The sequence below is a fragment of the Podarcis muralis genome, chromosome Z (genome assembly GCF_964188315.1).
Source record: "Podarcis muralis chromosome Z, rPodMur119.hap1.1, whole genome shotgun sequence".
In the NCBI taxonomy this organism is placed as follows: domain Eukaryota; kingdom Metazoa; phylum Chordata; class Lepidosauria; order Squamata; family Lacertidae; genus Podarcis; species Podarcis muralis.
This window is the reverse complement of record NC_135673.1, coordinates 22258537-22275495: the sequence shown is the minus strand read 5'-3', so window position 1 is coordinate 22275495 and position 16959 is coordinate 22258537. Positions and strand designations below refer to the sequence as shown.

Genomic DNA, 16959 nt, shown 5'->3' with positions numbered 1-16959 from the left:
AAAAAGATTAGTACAGGGATGGCCTGCCAACAACATGCAGGCTACATACAACTTCCCAAGGAAATTCAATTGCTGTGGAACTCTACTACGTTGGAGTTATTATTTATTATTATTTATTTATTACATTTATATCCCACCTTTCCTCCAAGGACCTCAAGGCAGCGTACATCGTTCTCCTCCTCCTCATATGACTCTCACAACAATCCTGTGAGGTACGTGTGGCTGAGAGTGAGTGACTGGCCCAGGGTCACCCAGTGAGAGCTTCATGGCCAAGTGGGTATTTGAACCCTGGTTCCCCAGGTCTGGTCCAACACTCTAACCACTACACCTTGCCGCCTTTCAGGTAATACAGGTCCAGGAATCAATGTCTGGTAGAAGATTAGTCCACAGTTGCATTCTGAAAGCAAAGAACATTACTTCTTAAAAGTTGTGAGGACTTCTAATGTTTAATTCCCCTCTTCGGGTTTTGTCGTTAATTAATGCAGCATCCATGACCCAAGATGCCTGAAGAGCAAGTGAGGCTGCCTTATATCAGACTATGCTAGCTGGGGCTGGTAGGAGTTGTCATTCAAAACATCTGGCAAAGGCTGCCAACCTTATACTGAGACAGGGAAGGGCTGTAGCTAAAAGGTAGAACATCTGCCTTGCATGCTGGGCTAGGAGCGACTCACCCACCCCCCAATTTGGAGAGACATTTCTACTCATGTAGACATAGAATCATAGAGCTGTAGAGTTGGGAGGATCATCTAGTCCAACCCTGTACAATGCTGGAATCTCATCTAAAACATTCATTGCAGATGGCCATCCAACCTCTGCTTAAAAACCTCCAGCAAAGGACAGTTCACCACCTCTCATGGGAATCAGTTGCACTGTCAAACAGCTCTTACTGTCAGAAAGTTCTTCCTGATGTTTAGTCGGAATCACCGTTCTTGTAACTTGAAGCCATTGGTTTGTGTCTTACCCTCTGCAAAAGAAGAAAATAAGCTTGTTCCCTCATCCATGTGACAGCCCTTGAGATATCTGAGGGTGAAAGGCGAAAGATTTATATGATCTGAAGAGAAACCAGAGTCTCAGTCTCCTCTTTTCCAGCCCAAACATACCCAACTCCCTCAAAACCTTCTCATAATGCTTGGTTTCCAGACCCTTTATCATCTTGGTCTCCCCGTCCTCTACATATGTTCCAACTTGTCAATATCCTTCTTAAAGTGTGGCACCCATAACTGGACACAGAATTCCAGGTGTGGTCTGACCAAGGCAGAACAGAGTGGGACTATTACTTCCCTTGATCTGGACACTATACTTCTGTTGATGTAGCATTAGAATAGAACAGAGTCAGGGTTTTTTTGGGGGGGGGTGTTTGTTTGTTTGTTTGTTTGCTGCTGCTGCTGCTGCTGCTGCTGCTGCATCACACTATTGACTCATGTTCAGCTTGTGGTCCACCAAGACCCCTAGATCCTTTCAATATGTACTAGTGGCAAGCCAGGTGTCCCCCATGTTACATTTGTGAAGCTGGATCCTTCCTGAGTGGGTGGACCAAGGTTCTGACTCAGTATAAAGTAGCTTCCTATGTTCCTAACTGGGTCACCTAGTGCAGTGCTGCCTGCTCCAACTGGCAGCTGCGTTCCAGAAACCCCCTCCACCCAAGATCCCAATGACACAGACCTTCTACATGCAATGCATGGGCTCTGCATGAGCTCTGCTAATGAACGACAACCTTTGTGTTCTATAATTGCAAAATCTTTATTGCCAAGTGGCACCAGTTTAATTACTAGAGAGTAGCTCTGCATAAAGAGAGAGAGAGAGAGAGAAGCAGGAAAAGCACACCTGGGAAAGTGCCAGGATCGTACTGGCACACAGTTATACACATATTGTAATGCATCTGCTGCCCCTGTCCCAAAGTGCTGCCCTGTTTACTCCCATTCAACAGCACATTTGTGACCTGCATATGCAGAAGGCCGATGACTGGGAATGTCCTTTCCCACTTGCACAGCAAAAATCTAGCACAGGTTTTCAGGCATGAAACAAATGTTTTGCACATTAAAAAAACATAATGTACTCAGAAAGCAACCATTAGTCTGGGGCAACTCTGTAAACTGCAGTTTACCAGCTGCAGTTCTTTGGTTTGCAACTTTTATCGTATTAGTAAATAAGATTCCTGTCCCTTACTTAAATCTATGCAAACATACAGGTAGGGGGAAATATTATACAGGTAACTCGCAAGTTGTGCATGTTTTAACTTGTGCACATTCAGCTTTACGCACTTGGGAAAATAAAATTAAAGGGAGGGGCAGAAAGGGGGCGAGCATCTGGGAAAAAAGACTTTGGCAATCCCACCTGTCATTGAACCCTGTGTGTTTTGACTATATGCTGCTATTTGACTTCACACACTATCCAAAGAACATAACCCCTGTGTAAGTTGAGAGTCACCTGTACACTAATAGGAAACCCATTCTCCAGGTGTAGATCATTACAAAGTTGAAAAACAACAACAGTTGTGCACAAGAAAGACGTATCAGGGGTTCAGGGAAACACCCAAATTTACAGATGTTTAAAACGGGGGACATAAAGAGGGAGGGCTCCCAAAATAGCCTAGTGAGGAATGTGCATGCGGAATACTATGAGGAAAACAGAAAATGAGGTGGGGTGAGAACGGAATGAAATACCATGAGGAAGGGAAAGACTGGCACCCCACGCAGCAGTATTCAGCGCTGCAACATTTAGTTGCTGTCCCTACCCCTCTCTCTCTTTCAGAGAGAAAGAATGAAATGTACGTCATATCAAACCAAAAATTTATTGCTTAGCCAAGAGCCATCATCAGAATGAGATGTACGAAGTATCAAATTCAGAACTACCACAAGGAAATTTGACTCACGAGCAGCTTTTAGAAATTCCTACCAAACAACACAGTAATGGCTCTTTGCTGCTCAGAAGTGCCCTTAAAAAAAAACGCTTTCACAGAATATTCTTTAAGAAATGGGATCACAGACAAAACCTTGAGTGCAATACATGCAGGGGTACAGAAGTTCTCATCAGAATGTCCTGGAAACTCTTTGAGAGGGTCGGCAGGCTACTGCTCCGAAGGACAGAGACAAAGGGGCAGGGAAGGAGAATAAAGAGACACAAAAATGAAGGCTTAAAATGGAGAGATGAGGTCCAGTCAGGGAGTGGGAGTAGGACGTGGTTCACACTGAAGACCCAGCCTCTCAACTTGCCAGAATGAAGCAATTCCATACTGTTTGATTTATTTGCAATTCTTTCATCTTTTTGAGCCCTGATCTGGGGGAAAGACAGGATATAAATAAATAAATGATTTACTTCATAAAAATTATACACCAATCGATATTTTTAAAAATAATAATAATCTAGCAGTTTACAAAAAAGATAAAGCAATAAAATGACCAATAAGAAAAAAATAACAATAATTTAAGATTTTTTTAACAGCTAAATTTAAAAAATAGACAGATTTAAACTCGCAGCAACTTTCTAGGCTTCTGGGTAGGCTTGTCTAAACAAGATTGTTTTTAGCAGACACCAAAAAGAGTACAATGAAGGTGTCTTCCTGATATCAGTAGGCAGGTAGTTCCAAAGTATAGGTACTGCCATAAGTTCTTACAAGTGTGGCATGAGTATTGTTACACATCACCCCAGTCTCTGAAAGGTGAGAGATTCCAGGGCTCTGGGCACTCACTCAAAGTTCATTTTTCCTTTGGAAAATGAGGCACAGTGGAGACTATGTTGTCTTTGGGATATATGGTATTTACACATATATACAACGATGGAGGGGTTCACAGCATTAACAAACGATGGAGGGGTTCACAGCATTAACAACCCAAGAGGGTCTTGCTTCCCCCAGAGCTACAGCCCTGGATCCAAACAGAAATCCAACATGGCTCTCTGACCCTCTGCTCCAGTTTGCTGCATATTACAGAGTGCAACTGTTTTCCTCCAGCCGCATCATCTCCAACTGCAATATGAAACTCTCCACTCTGCTTTGTCTCTGCTAACTATTTAACAAGCTCAGAGTGGGAATCCACCCATTTGCTGGCTGGCACAGATATTTTGCTTTGCCATCCATGTTTGTGGCCATCACTCCCTGCTGTAGGAGTCAATCCCATAATTTAAATAGGCACTGTGAAGAAGTCTGTCCTGAATCTTCCAATATTCAACTTTTTCAGATGCCCATGATTTTGTGTTATGGGGGGGGGGGGGGCTCTTCTCCATGCCATGCATAATTTTTTGAACTTCTTTAAACCGAAAGGTCCTGAATGCTGCCACCTTTCTTCATAGGGGATTTGTTCCATTCCCTTTATCACTTTGGTTTCCCCTTTCTGAATCTTTTCCAACTCTACCAAAAGCTTTTACAGGTGAGGTGACCAGACCTGTATTCCAAGTGCCACAGATTTGCATAACAGCACCATGACATTGGCAGTTTTATTTTCAGTTCCTTTCCTGGTAATCCCTGATCACCTGCTCAGATCAGGGCCAGGCAGAGCACCGGAAGGGGATGGAGCCTCCCACTCCTATATAAACACTCAATGTGAGCTGTTTCATTGCTGAAGCAACAGATCTCTTCCAAGTCCTAGATCTGGTGAGGCCGACATGCTTATAATAACCCCATACTGCACTAACGAAAACATAACTGGGACTACCAGAAGCCACAGTGCTTTGCAATGCAAGTAAACTAAAGCAATTGGTTTCTGAGGAAGCCCTATTATATATTATTTCTGGGCCAAAGATCCCACCTCCTCAAAAAATAAAGCATAGAACAAATGAAATAGTATCCAGTTGTGTCTTAGGTTATCAGCAAAGACAGATATGCTAGCAGGCATGAAATTGAAGTTAGCAACACAATTTCTGCAAAAGCTCTTAAGTAGTAGATACGATATGCAAAGATCCATTTCTGACACCCTGAAACGTGAAATAATCAGTTTCTTCAAGACTGTTATATTTACACTGTCCAAAGATAGCTCATCTTGCTATTCAGCTGAACTGCAAAATAACTTTAGCAAATATCCTTAAGAATGTGGTTTTCACAACTATGCTGTGGAGAAACCTGGGATTCCTTGGCTACTTACTGGGGGTTCCTCAGGCCGCTCTGAAAGGCTACGCTCAATTTGAATGTAACTCCTAACCAGAGACTGGAGAAAACTGTGACCCTCCCTTTGTTGTTAGGACTCCAACTCCCATTAGCCAGCATGTCTAATGTCAGGGATAAAGGGAGTTGTAGTCCAGTAACATCTGGAGGTCCCCCACAGATTGTATCCCTGCTGTTGCATAGCTTAACTATGATTTAACATTACTTTATCCAGCCCTCAAACTCTCCCCAGACCAGTGCCCCTGCTTCACCCACAAGTGTTTCCCTGCCATCTCGGAACTGTAATCGTGCCTTTTACTTGCGTAGATGGAAGACAGAGAGAGGGCGTATATGTAGAAAATAGCCTCCTGCACAAAGCTGAAAATCACACTTGTTGCTCTAGCCATATCTGCAGTCACTGGCACTTGGAAGGTCAGCCAGAAGGGTATGTGGCCCTTAGTCTTGCAAAGGTTATCCACCCCTGTTTAGAGTCATGTCCAAGCCAGTCCCACATCCCTGCCATAATCAGTCAGGATTGGATGAGAACCATCAAACTGAAGCTCAACCCAGACACAATTAATAGGTTGCTCCTCTGTCCAGATGAGTAGTGTTTAACTGGGGTGGGGTGGGGCTAATTTCCCCTAAAGCTGGGTGGGCAATCTTTTTGGACTTCCTTTCTTTTTTACTGAAACCTCAAGATTTACCAGGACGTGGGTGGCACTGTGGGTTAAACCACAGAGCCTAGGACTTGCTGATCAGAAGGTCGGTGGTTCGAATCCCCGCGATGGGGTGAGCTCCCGTTGCTCGGTCCCTGCTCCTGCCAACCTAGCAGTTCGAAAGCACTTCAAAGTGCAAGTAGATAAATAGATACCACTCCGGTGGGAAGGTAAACGGCGTTTCCGTGCGCTGCTCTGGTTCGCCAGAAACAGCTTAGTCATGCTGGCCACATAACCCGGAAGCTGTATGCCAGCTCCCTCGGCCAATACAGTGAGATAAGTGCCGCAACCCCAGAGTCAGTCACGACTGGACCTAATGGTCAGGGGTCCTTTACCTTTACCCAGATTTACCAACCAGAGCCAGGGCAAGGAAACACAGGTCACACCAGACCATACATTTAAAGCATGGCTTCTTCCACAAACATGATTTCCAGCACTCTTAACAAACTACAGTTCCAAAGATTATTTAGGGGAATGCCATGCACATTAAATTATGGGACCACAGCTAAAATTAAATAGCAGGGTGCCCCTAAGCACGTTCTGAGCAGAGGAATCTGTTTTCAGAACCAAAACTGAATGGAGCTCATATTTTCTCACACAACCCCCCCCCCCTCCTAGGAAAAATCATTTTGTTGCTGCTGTTGTTAAAAAACCCTAAGAAACCCTGACCAATCCTGCAAACCACCTACCATAGATAGAGATCTACCAGCAGATCCTGAGCTACCTTCTACCCAACCCTGACCTAAAGGATCAAGTTCATAGCTTCAGAGTACTCTTGGATCCAAGACAGACACTCAAGGTGCAAGTGGTCTCAGTGTCACAGAGTGCCTTTGACCTGTGTAGCCCAGCTATGCCCCTTTATAACCAAATAGCCTGGTTTCTGTGGTCCATGCTCAGGTAATATCCTGTTTAGATTACTGCAGTGCTGCCTTGGAAAACAGGGCAGAAACTTCAGGTGGTGCAAAATGTGGCAACAAGGCTCCTAACTGAAAGCATTCATCATGCACATATCACATTGGTCCTTCACTGGCATTCAGTTTGCTTCCAGGCTCAGTTAAAGTACTGACTTTAACCTATACAGCTTGGTACACCCCTGTACCTAATGAAACGCCTCTTCCCATGAGTTCCTAATGGAGCCCCAAGATAGTCTACACAGGACCTCCTCAGGGTGCCCCCTCCTTCTGAAGGTAGCAATAAAAGAGAGGGCTTTTTCAGTCATTCCTACCCCCTGTTACATAGCCTTCATACAGGTTTCTGCCATACAACCAACAAGGCAATTGGGATCTTTGATAGGTGTGATTATTGTTGTGGCCACTCTCTGCTGTATACTTCCATGCAGGCATTCCTACACCAGCCTTTGCCAACCTGGTGTCCTCCATATGTTAGGACCACAACACCCATCAGCTCAGACCGAGCACATGGGAGTCATAGTCCAAAAATCTAGACGGCACCAGGTTGGTGAAGGCTAGCCTACCCATAGATCAACAGCAATTGAATATTCATACATTTTACTGTGCACACTGTATTCTGGGCAGCTTTCAACAGTTTTTAAAAAGATATAACCCAACAAAAATTAAGAAGCAAAATTATGGCATTTCTCTCAGTTCCCTTGAAAAAATTATGACCTGCACTCAGCTAAGCTCTCATACAGTCTGTAGAAAATCCTTTGTTTTCTAGTCTTTTGTCATCTCATCTTGGCCTTCTGACCTCTGTCCAGTACCCTGATGCCAAAACCAGTCACCTCTCACCTCTCACCTCCCCGCACCGTGCTGCAGCCTTCTATAACCTCCAGAGGAGCTGACAATCTAAGTTTTGACACAAGAGAAACAGGGGCAAGGACCTATTCTATTGCATTAAGAACAAAAACGCCTGCTGGATCAGGCCAATGGCCCATCTAGGCCAGCATCCTGATCTCAGTGGCCAACCAGATGCCTGTGGGAAACATGCAAGCACAAGACTACTCTGCCCTCCTGTGGCTTCCAACAACTGGAAGGTAAAGCACCATGTGCACAGATGGTGCTGGATAAAAGAATAATACCTTTTTAAAGAAGAAGAAGAGAAGGCAGCAGATTAAGCCAACCTACAAACAAAGGAGTTCACTACAGGTTCCACAGCTGTAATTCCAAATGAAAAGGAGCATGTGGACTTGCTTCCTCCTATAGGTTAGTCATGGCTCCCCGCACTGTACTCCTCCAACAGGTTAGCCACCAAACAGCCAACTTGGTGAAAGGCACCAGGAATTAAAACAGTGTGGGGTAATGTTTGGACTAGAAGCAGGGAATTCCAAATCCCTACTCAGCCACGAAGCCCACTGGAGTAACTTGAGCTTGTCACTTCATCTCAGCTTGACCTACCACACAGGGCTGTTTGCGAGGATAAAATAGAGAGTGCAAAAACCATGTCAGGAACATTACATCAATCCTAGGCCACGACCAATCTCACATATATATAGGGTTGCCATATTTCAAAAAGTGAAAATCCGGACATAAAGGTTGTTGAGCATTTTTTGCAAAAAAATGAAGTTGCCATACATCCCAGACATTTTTGCGATTTCCAACTCCAGTATTCCAGCTATGTCTGGGAAGTTCATTGCATTCTAAAAAGCACTGTTAAGAAGTATGATCCATAGTGTATAAAATCAAAGGGCAACTCACTGCAACTCGTGTATACTGTGCTGTCTTGATCTTCTTGGAGGAAGGGGTGGGATGGAATATAAATGTAGTAAATAAATAAAGCACTAATTGAGGAGCTGAACAGGACCTTACAGAGGGAAGATAACACATGCAACAAGCCCTCCATCACAGGTACTGTCCACGCCTACTACAAAAAACGTTTTTGCAAACTTAATCCTCATCTTCCACACAGACAAGCATCCATCAAACATCATCAGCAATCCATCTATTGATATCCAGACAGTGTCACACCTAGTCCTGGCCAGGCATCAGATACTGGCTGACCTTTGGGTCTCTTCCAACTCTACAATTCTGTGTAGTTCACAGAGGTCAAAATAGACAGCCCACAGACTTTGATGAGTGGGCAAGTTCCCCTGAAATCTCTGTTGGTGTTGAGACCTGCTGGAGAACCCTTGGAGCTGGCAGAGGAGGAGGCAGACTAATTTCCCAGTCCTCAAGAACGCCAGTACCAAAAGGGTCAAGTCCAGGCCAAAGAACAGCAACATAATATACTTCTATGGTCCCAGAGTAGTCACCCCACTGATAAGCAATATCTAGAATTGGTTTGGGGAACCTTTGGCCTTCCAGATATTGCTGAACTACAACTCCCATCAACCCTAGCCACAGATGATGTTGCTGGGGTAGGTGGTAGTTGTACTAGTTGTAGTGTACTAGTTTACTCATAGTTTGCAGCGCAGTCTAATTGTTCTTGACACAAAATGCCTTTTACTTATGGTCACCGATATAAGCAATAGACGTTACTATACATCATTTCATATCTGTAACAAATTGTAATGATAACTTTGAGACAACTTAGTTGATATATTCAGGAACATTTATCTGCTTATTGTTGTTTTATTTTCAGTTTTATGTAGCTGCTACATGTCATATGCTTTAACGTAAACAAAGATATATCTAAATGCAACCACGTTAAATGACTTAGAGATAAAGCACATTATGTAACGCAATATAAAAACTGCCCTGTTGGATCAGGCCAATGGCCCATCTAATCCAGCATCCTGTTCTCATAACTAACTGAACAGAGGTCCTAATGGGAAGTCTGGAAGCAGGATTAGAGCACAAGAGCACTTTCCCTTCTGTAACTTCCATTCAGAAACATTTACTGCCTCCAACTGTGAAGACAGAGTGTAGCTATCATGCCTTGCAGTGACTGACAGCCTTATCCTCCTCCGTGAATTTATACAATCCTATTTTAAAGCCATCCAAGTTGGTGGCCATCACTACAAGGCAGAAAAAATAGCTCTTTTTCTCTGTCCTGAGTCTTCCCACATTCAGTTTCACCAGATGAACCAGGTTCTAACACTGAGGAGGAGAAAAACCTCTCTGCTGTCTCCACACTATACATACGGTAACATTATGAAGCTGTACCATGCTCTCCCCACCACCTTTTACACATCTTTTCCCCCAAACACGCCCAAATGTTGTAACCTTTTCTCATTGGGATATTTACTAAAACCACCAAATGCACGCACGAACAGCTTGTTATCTCTACATCCACTGAATGAGGATCAACTGCAAGTAACCTCACAATGATTAGTCTTTCTGAACTCCTGCAACAGCCTAGAAATTATTGTGATAAAACCTTGTCAAGAAACCCCAAAACAGTGCTTTGTTCTCAAAACCTTGCATTGCACAGCAATAAAGTGTTCCATAAACACACACAATGGGACAGCATATGCCTTTCATGTGGAAGGTCCCAGGTTCAATCCCTCTAGTGAACTGGGAAGGGGAGTTAACCAAATAGGTTGCTCTTGTCTGAAGGTCATCAGCTTGATGCCCATGGGTGCACATGCACTCACAGAGCCTTGTCTGGTACCCACATGTTCCCTTCCCTGCTCTGAAACTAAGCTCCATTCTATAGGAGTCAATAGAAAATGTGCTGGGTATTTATTTGTTTTATTTTACCAAATTTATATACCTCTTGATTGTAAAAACAACACAAAAGCACCCTCAACGCAGTTCACAAAAAGAATAAAACAATAATAGTATCAGGAGAGAGAGAGAAATCAGTTAAAAATGACCTACAACATTCAAATCATTAAAAACCAATAGATTAATACACATATCAACACTCTATGTATCTGGGTTGGCTTGCCTGAACAAAATGTTTAAAGAAAGAGCTTGAAAGAAGACAGCGAAGGTGCCTTCCCTTTGGAAGAGAGTTCCAAAGTGTGAGGGCTGCTAAAAGATTGATTTATTACAAATGCAGAGTGATCACTGTATGGCACCTGTAACAATGCCAGTTCCACAGATGGAAATAGTTGAGTGGGCATATGTGGGGTAGAGCGTTCTTGCAGGTATGTACTTGGTTGCAGTGCGTCTGGTGCCCACAGCATTTTCTCTGGTTTGTAGATGTGCCCATGGGCAAAAAAAGTCTGGCAAACTCTAGTCTCTTGATCATTTTGATTGCCCTTTTCCTACACATTTTGGAGCTATACATGGTTTTCTTTGAAGTATGGAGACCGAAACTGTACACAGTACTCCAAGCGCGGCCACAACATAGATTTGTTCAACAGCGTTATGATAGAGGCAGATTTGTTTTCAGTCCCTTTTGTAATGATCCCTAACAGAGAATTTGCCTTCCACAGCTGCCACACTTTCGGTCAACGTTTTCATCAAGCTATTCACCATGATCTTGATGAATAGTCATGACAACCAAGATTCCTGGTCAGTCACCTCAAATTCAGACCTCATTAGCAAAATATGTTAAGTTAGGATTCTTTGCTGCAGTGTGCAGCATTTTACACCTGCTTACACTGAATTGCATGTGCCTTTACAATGTCCCATTACGATAATGGACATAACCAACTGAAGTGTCATTGAGTCAAGATTGGAATTCTTGAGATACAGTGGCAATTGACAAACTAGCTAAGGCTGGGGAGGAAATCACACCTATCCACCAATAAAACCTGCATCTATGTAATAACATTAGAAGCAGCCTTATACAGAGTCAGGCCAATGGTCCATGCAGCTCAGTACTGCCTAAACTGCCTGGCAGTCACTCTACAAAATTTCAGATAGAAGGAATTCTCAGCCATACCTGGAGATGCTGGGGACTGAACCTGGATCCTTCTGCATGCAAGGCAGGTGCTCTGCCACTGAGTTACAGCTCTTCAGGGAGGAAGCACATGTCCAGATGCATCCCCAAAGCACATAGCTAGCCCTTAAGGAACAGTGCAATTCCACCCAGAAACATTTGTACACCTCCATGCATATCAGTGACCCACAACACTTCCTCCACTTTGTATTGGTTTAATTGCAGCTTGTTTGCCCTCACACCAAAATGTCTCCGTACACCTGCTTAGGATTTCTGCCACCCCATTGGGATGAGAAGATGGAAAGCACAACCAGACACTTCTCACTAAACAGAGGTGCAAAGTACGGCCCAAGAGAAGTTAGTATATGTGGCTTTAATTGTGCAAACTCGTACTCCCAAGAGCTCTTGTTCTTCTCATCTCCCAAATGCTGCAGCTACGCTTCTGCCTCCTACCCCCCCCTTTTCCCCTCCCAATGGTTCTCTTCTCTATCCTTTCGTAACTGTATGCAGTGAAGGAGGACTAAATGGTGTAGCCCTTGCAGTGGAAGAGGGCTAGAAAAAGGACCAGTGAAGAAAATGGTTCGCTCAGTGTTCTGTAGTGCCCAAAGGTGTTCAGGGCTTCCATGCAATGAGATACCTGAAAATGTTTGTTTGTTTTTGGCGAGACTTTCATATACGGCATGAAGAAGATGCATTAAAGATTGAACAAGCTTGTTTCCTGCTGCTCCAGAGGGTAGGACCCAAACAAATGGATTCACACTACAAGAAAGGACATTTCAATTAAACATTAGTAAGAACTTTGTGACAGTGAGAGCAGTTCAGTAGTGGGATGGAGCCTCCATCACTGGGGTTTTAAAAGAGAGGTTTATCAGGGATTCTTCAGTTGTGATTCCTGCATTGCAGGGGTTTAGATGTCACTTGGGGTCTCTTCCAACTCTACAATCCTAATAAGTCTACAGAGAATGACTTTTAGATATTTTGCATACATAAATGGGAGTAGATTTTTTTACAAAAAAAATCTTCAAGGTTTAGAGACAGCTCCCACTGCAGCATCTATCCCCAAAACTTCACCTTCAGTAAACAAGAACTGATTATCACCTTTTGAAAATTTGACTATATTGTGAATGCTAAACTCCTTTTGAAATGCCTGGCATCACATACATGGTTACCTTCCAGATGAAAATAGGTACCACGTTAGATTGAGCTGCTTCCCAGTATTCCTTTAGTCGTATTGTCTAAAGCCATGAATGGGCTGTAAATTGCAATTGCTAATCAGCAATGGCATTCTGATTGCTTCACACACCAATTTTAAGGTCTTTAAACTGCTGCCACCAACTCACCTGAAGTGCAGACCCAAATACGATAGGCAATATGAGGGGGAGTTAGTTTTGTGGAGCCTCCAAGTCTTCTGCTTCTTCATAGTTACAGAAATTTTCCTTGAGGCATTGATAGATTTTGGATCAGATTACGCCCAACAAGTCTTCAGGAAGGAATACAAAAAGGCACTTGGGAGTAAGGGAAGCAGATCAAAATTTAACAAATATGCAACAACGGATATTGTATTTCCAAGAAAGTAGGATCAGCTACATTCTGCAAAGATTTGAAAATCTGAGCCTGCAACCCTAACTGAAATTACCTGGGAGTAAGCCCCATTGAATCCAATAGGACTTACTGCTTAATAGCCATGGTCTTCATCACCTTCTCTTAGATACAAATGAATTTCAAGAAAGGGCAATGGACATTTGCAGGTTGCCCGAATAAGAGGATGAAAAATTTAAATCCTCTGGTTAAAAGAAATCCTTCTACTGAATGCTCTCATTCTAATCAAATTCCACGTATGAAACATGCACCATGGCAATTAAAGCAGAATATAGTTCAAGATCCTATTGGCATGGACAATTTCATGAATAAAGTATTCTGAGCAGCATCAATAATGAAAAGTCACACAACAGCCTTTTAAACATAATAAACACTTTGTAAGAAGAGTCCCAAACAAATGGAGAAACAGGCAAACCTCTCTGGTACTATCTCATTTTGGCTAGAAAAAGTACAGTTGAACTGTCTTTGTTGTAAGCTAGATGTATGAAAAGATAATGCGCAACTGACTTGCTCTATGACCATCCTTTGGCTAACGCTTTGAGGATAATTATTCACTGGAACTGCCCCTGCAAGCCAAGAGCCCCAAATATATGTAGCCTTGCACGGCCCATTGCCATTTTCAATGTCAATAATCAAGACACAGACCAATGGAGAATGACTGTCAACATGAATTCTTAAGTGTGTGTGTGTGTGTGTGTGTGTGTGTGTGTGTGTGTGTGTGTAGGATAGGCACACCTTTCCCCAAAGTTAGGATTTGGGGGTAGGAGATTCTAATACAGGTAAGAGAGATTCAGAGTGTGCAAGTTAAGTTTATTCTCTCCTAGAAATGAAACAAAAGCAGTGGTGCATAGCAGATTTATTCACTGAACAGGTTGATTCAACAGAGACGCAGCACGTCAGACCCTACTCATGTGCTTACATAATTGTTGACTATTTAACCAGTCTGTTCTTTTGTCAAATATTTGTTTTTAAAAAGCAGTGCGCTGATGATTGCCATTTTCTGCATTGGCCCATATATTCAGTCCCACTATATTCCAGTCAGCTCAAAGTCAAAACTGGATCTTCTCTGGATTTTGTTACTGATAAATAACATAAGACGAGCCCTGCTGGATCTGGCCAGGGGCCCATCTGATCCAGCATCCTGTTCTTATAGTGGCCAACCAGATGCCTGTGGGAAGTCCACAAGATACCCCCTTCCCAAACTCCAATACATATATTGTGTGAAGAAAATGCCAATTCCACGCCATACATTTAAAGCATTATGATACCACTTTATAGAGTCATGGCTTCCTACAAAGAATCCTGGGAGCTGTAGTTTGCTAAAGGTTGAGCATGGCGTAGCTCCCATGAAGCTACCCCCCCCATCAAGTAAATATATAAAAAAAATACTTAACTAACTGACCAATCACATCACAGATAGCTCAATTCTCCCCCCACACAAACATAAATCCTGGCTACGCCCATGGTGCTGAGAGACGTTAGGAGACCCATTCCCCTCAAAAAGGTACATTTCCCACAATCCCTGTGAAGAGGGGTTGATTGTTAAAGCACTCTGAAAACTGTAGCTCTAGGAACCTAAGAACAAGTTTCTTCTAATAAAGCATTACCTGGACACCACAGTCAGGCCTTTGCCAACCAGGGGCCCTCCAAATGTTTTGGACTCCCATCAGCACCTGCTAGCACAGTGGCTTGTACTGTTTGTAGTCCAAACCACATGGGGAAAACACCAGGTTCAGAAAGGCTACCTTTTAGGCAATGATAACTCGTCGGAACGCAATCCACTGAATGGTTTCAGAACCTTCTGATGGAAAACAAACAGAAGTCACTCCCTGGATAGGATAGGTATTTTATATGCATCACATACTCCAAGCCCATTGAAAAGAGTAAGCTACAAAACATAAAATGCCACCTGCCCCCCACCAAATATGTATAGTTCACTTACTAGCAATCAGGCTGGCACACACAAACACACGCACAGTTGACTAGGTGACTACTACAAGGCAACACTGAAATTCTGTCAAGAGGTGCCTAAATAACATAGGAAGTTGCCTTTTAGCAAGTCATCCCCTTGGTTCATCTTGCTCAGTACTGTCCACCCTGACTGGCAGCAGCTATCCGTGGTTTCAGGCAGAAGCCATTCTCAACTGTGCCTAGAGATGCCAGGGCTTGAACATGGCACCTTCCGCAGGCAGAGCGGATGCTCTGCCACCAAAGCAAGGAAGGGTTTTTGTAGTTAGGAAGGGAACGTGGCTATGGAGAAAAGCTAGCAGGGCACTGGGGAAAGGGGTAGAAAAAGCTATAAAAAGAAAAGTGAAACATGACCACAGAACGAGTCCCTCCCCCCCCACACACACACACCAAAAAAATATCACACACATATCTTCTGGCTCTCCGCACAGTTCTTCAATTAATGTGAACATACAGAATTCGCTGGGAGCAGAAAGAAATATCTTCAGTAGGAACTACATTTATCTAGGTGGCACTTAAGACAATGTCTGTGAACCCTTTACTGCATCATTAAGCTTCTGCAGAGCTGCTCTGACATGCTGTTATCATATCACCTGCAATTAGTACTGTATAGTTAATAAAACAACCACCACCAAAAGTCCATGATCAATATTCACACAGGTGAAATGCACTTTGCAAGCCAAAGCCCTCTTCTTGTGTGGCACATGTGTACAAGCAGTCAATAAATTTAGGCATCAAACTAAAGAACGTGAAGGATAAAAGCCCAATTTCCAATTTCTCACTGGACAGATGGTTAATTATATTCATAGCTGCGTTTCTCACTTGGGAAGAGTTTCAGATAGTCAACCAGCATTGTCCAATTACCCTGTTTAATATGGGAAGTGACAATAAACTTTAATGGTTTTAGGGTCTTCTGGCCATTCCTTGGTCACTACACCCCCCCCCCAATAAAGTAATTCTCTCCCTCATTAAAACCTTATCTGCAGTAAACAAGAAGCACAGAGTCATGTGCTGGCCAGTGCCAGTGTGTAAAAAGAATAAGATGGCAAGGAAGGATCACTTAGTGACCTCTTTCCTTTTCATAATGTGGAGCAGTTCTCAATTGCTACCTAAAGCAAATTGCTGACCAACAGAGGAGCAACCCCTGCAATAGGGAAATCCACTTCCAGCCCCCTCCCTGCACTGAACACACACAGTGCTTTAATTCAAAAATTTAGCAGAACACTAAATTCCTAAGCATGAACCATGAAATAAATAATCACACTCCTGGCGAAGAACCATCTGATAAACATTTTTCTCTGCACACAAATAAAGTGGGCATTATCCTTCTCAAGAAATGGCTTAAAATGCTGCTGCATTTAACTTTTGAAAGCCTACAGGATGTCAAGAAGGAGGCATCTTGAAATCTTTAATATAGGGGCCTATAATTTCATCCCCAAATCAGCAGATTCCATGTATCCACGCACAGAGAAACATCCAATTTGGAGCACTCATTCACTTTTTAGCAAGCCAACATTTTCAATGCCATGCATACACACACACACATGCACACACAGTCTCTCTTTTTTTCTACCCTCTCCCCACCCAGGGGACCATACATTAAAATAGCTGCTAATTAATTATGGTAACCTCTGGCCCCTGCATTCCACAGAAAACCAGCAAGGAGGATTCAGGTTTTAAAGCAGCCCACATTTAACAAAGGGGGGGGAGGATATGTGATTTTGATTCTATTCTCTTTCCCCCTTCTTTTTTGACAGATTTTCTAAAAAGAGAGGTATGAACTTAAAACACCATGCGCTCCCCCACCATCTTCGCACGCCCCCCCCCCTTTCCTTTCAACCCTTTACAATCCCCCTCGCGCTCACCGCCCTG

The 16959-nt window shown here is 43.2% G+C and overlaps 1 protein-coding gene across 3 annotated transcripts in view; it reads right to left on the bottom strand.

Annotated features, from left to right (window-relative positions):
- NEXMIF (neurite extension and migration factor) overlaps positions 1–16959 on the bottom strand; it is a 208571-nt gene that overhangs the window by 190360 nt on the left and 1252 nt on the right. The window lies entirely within an intron of this gene.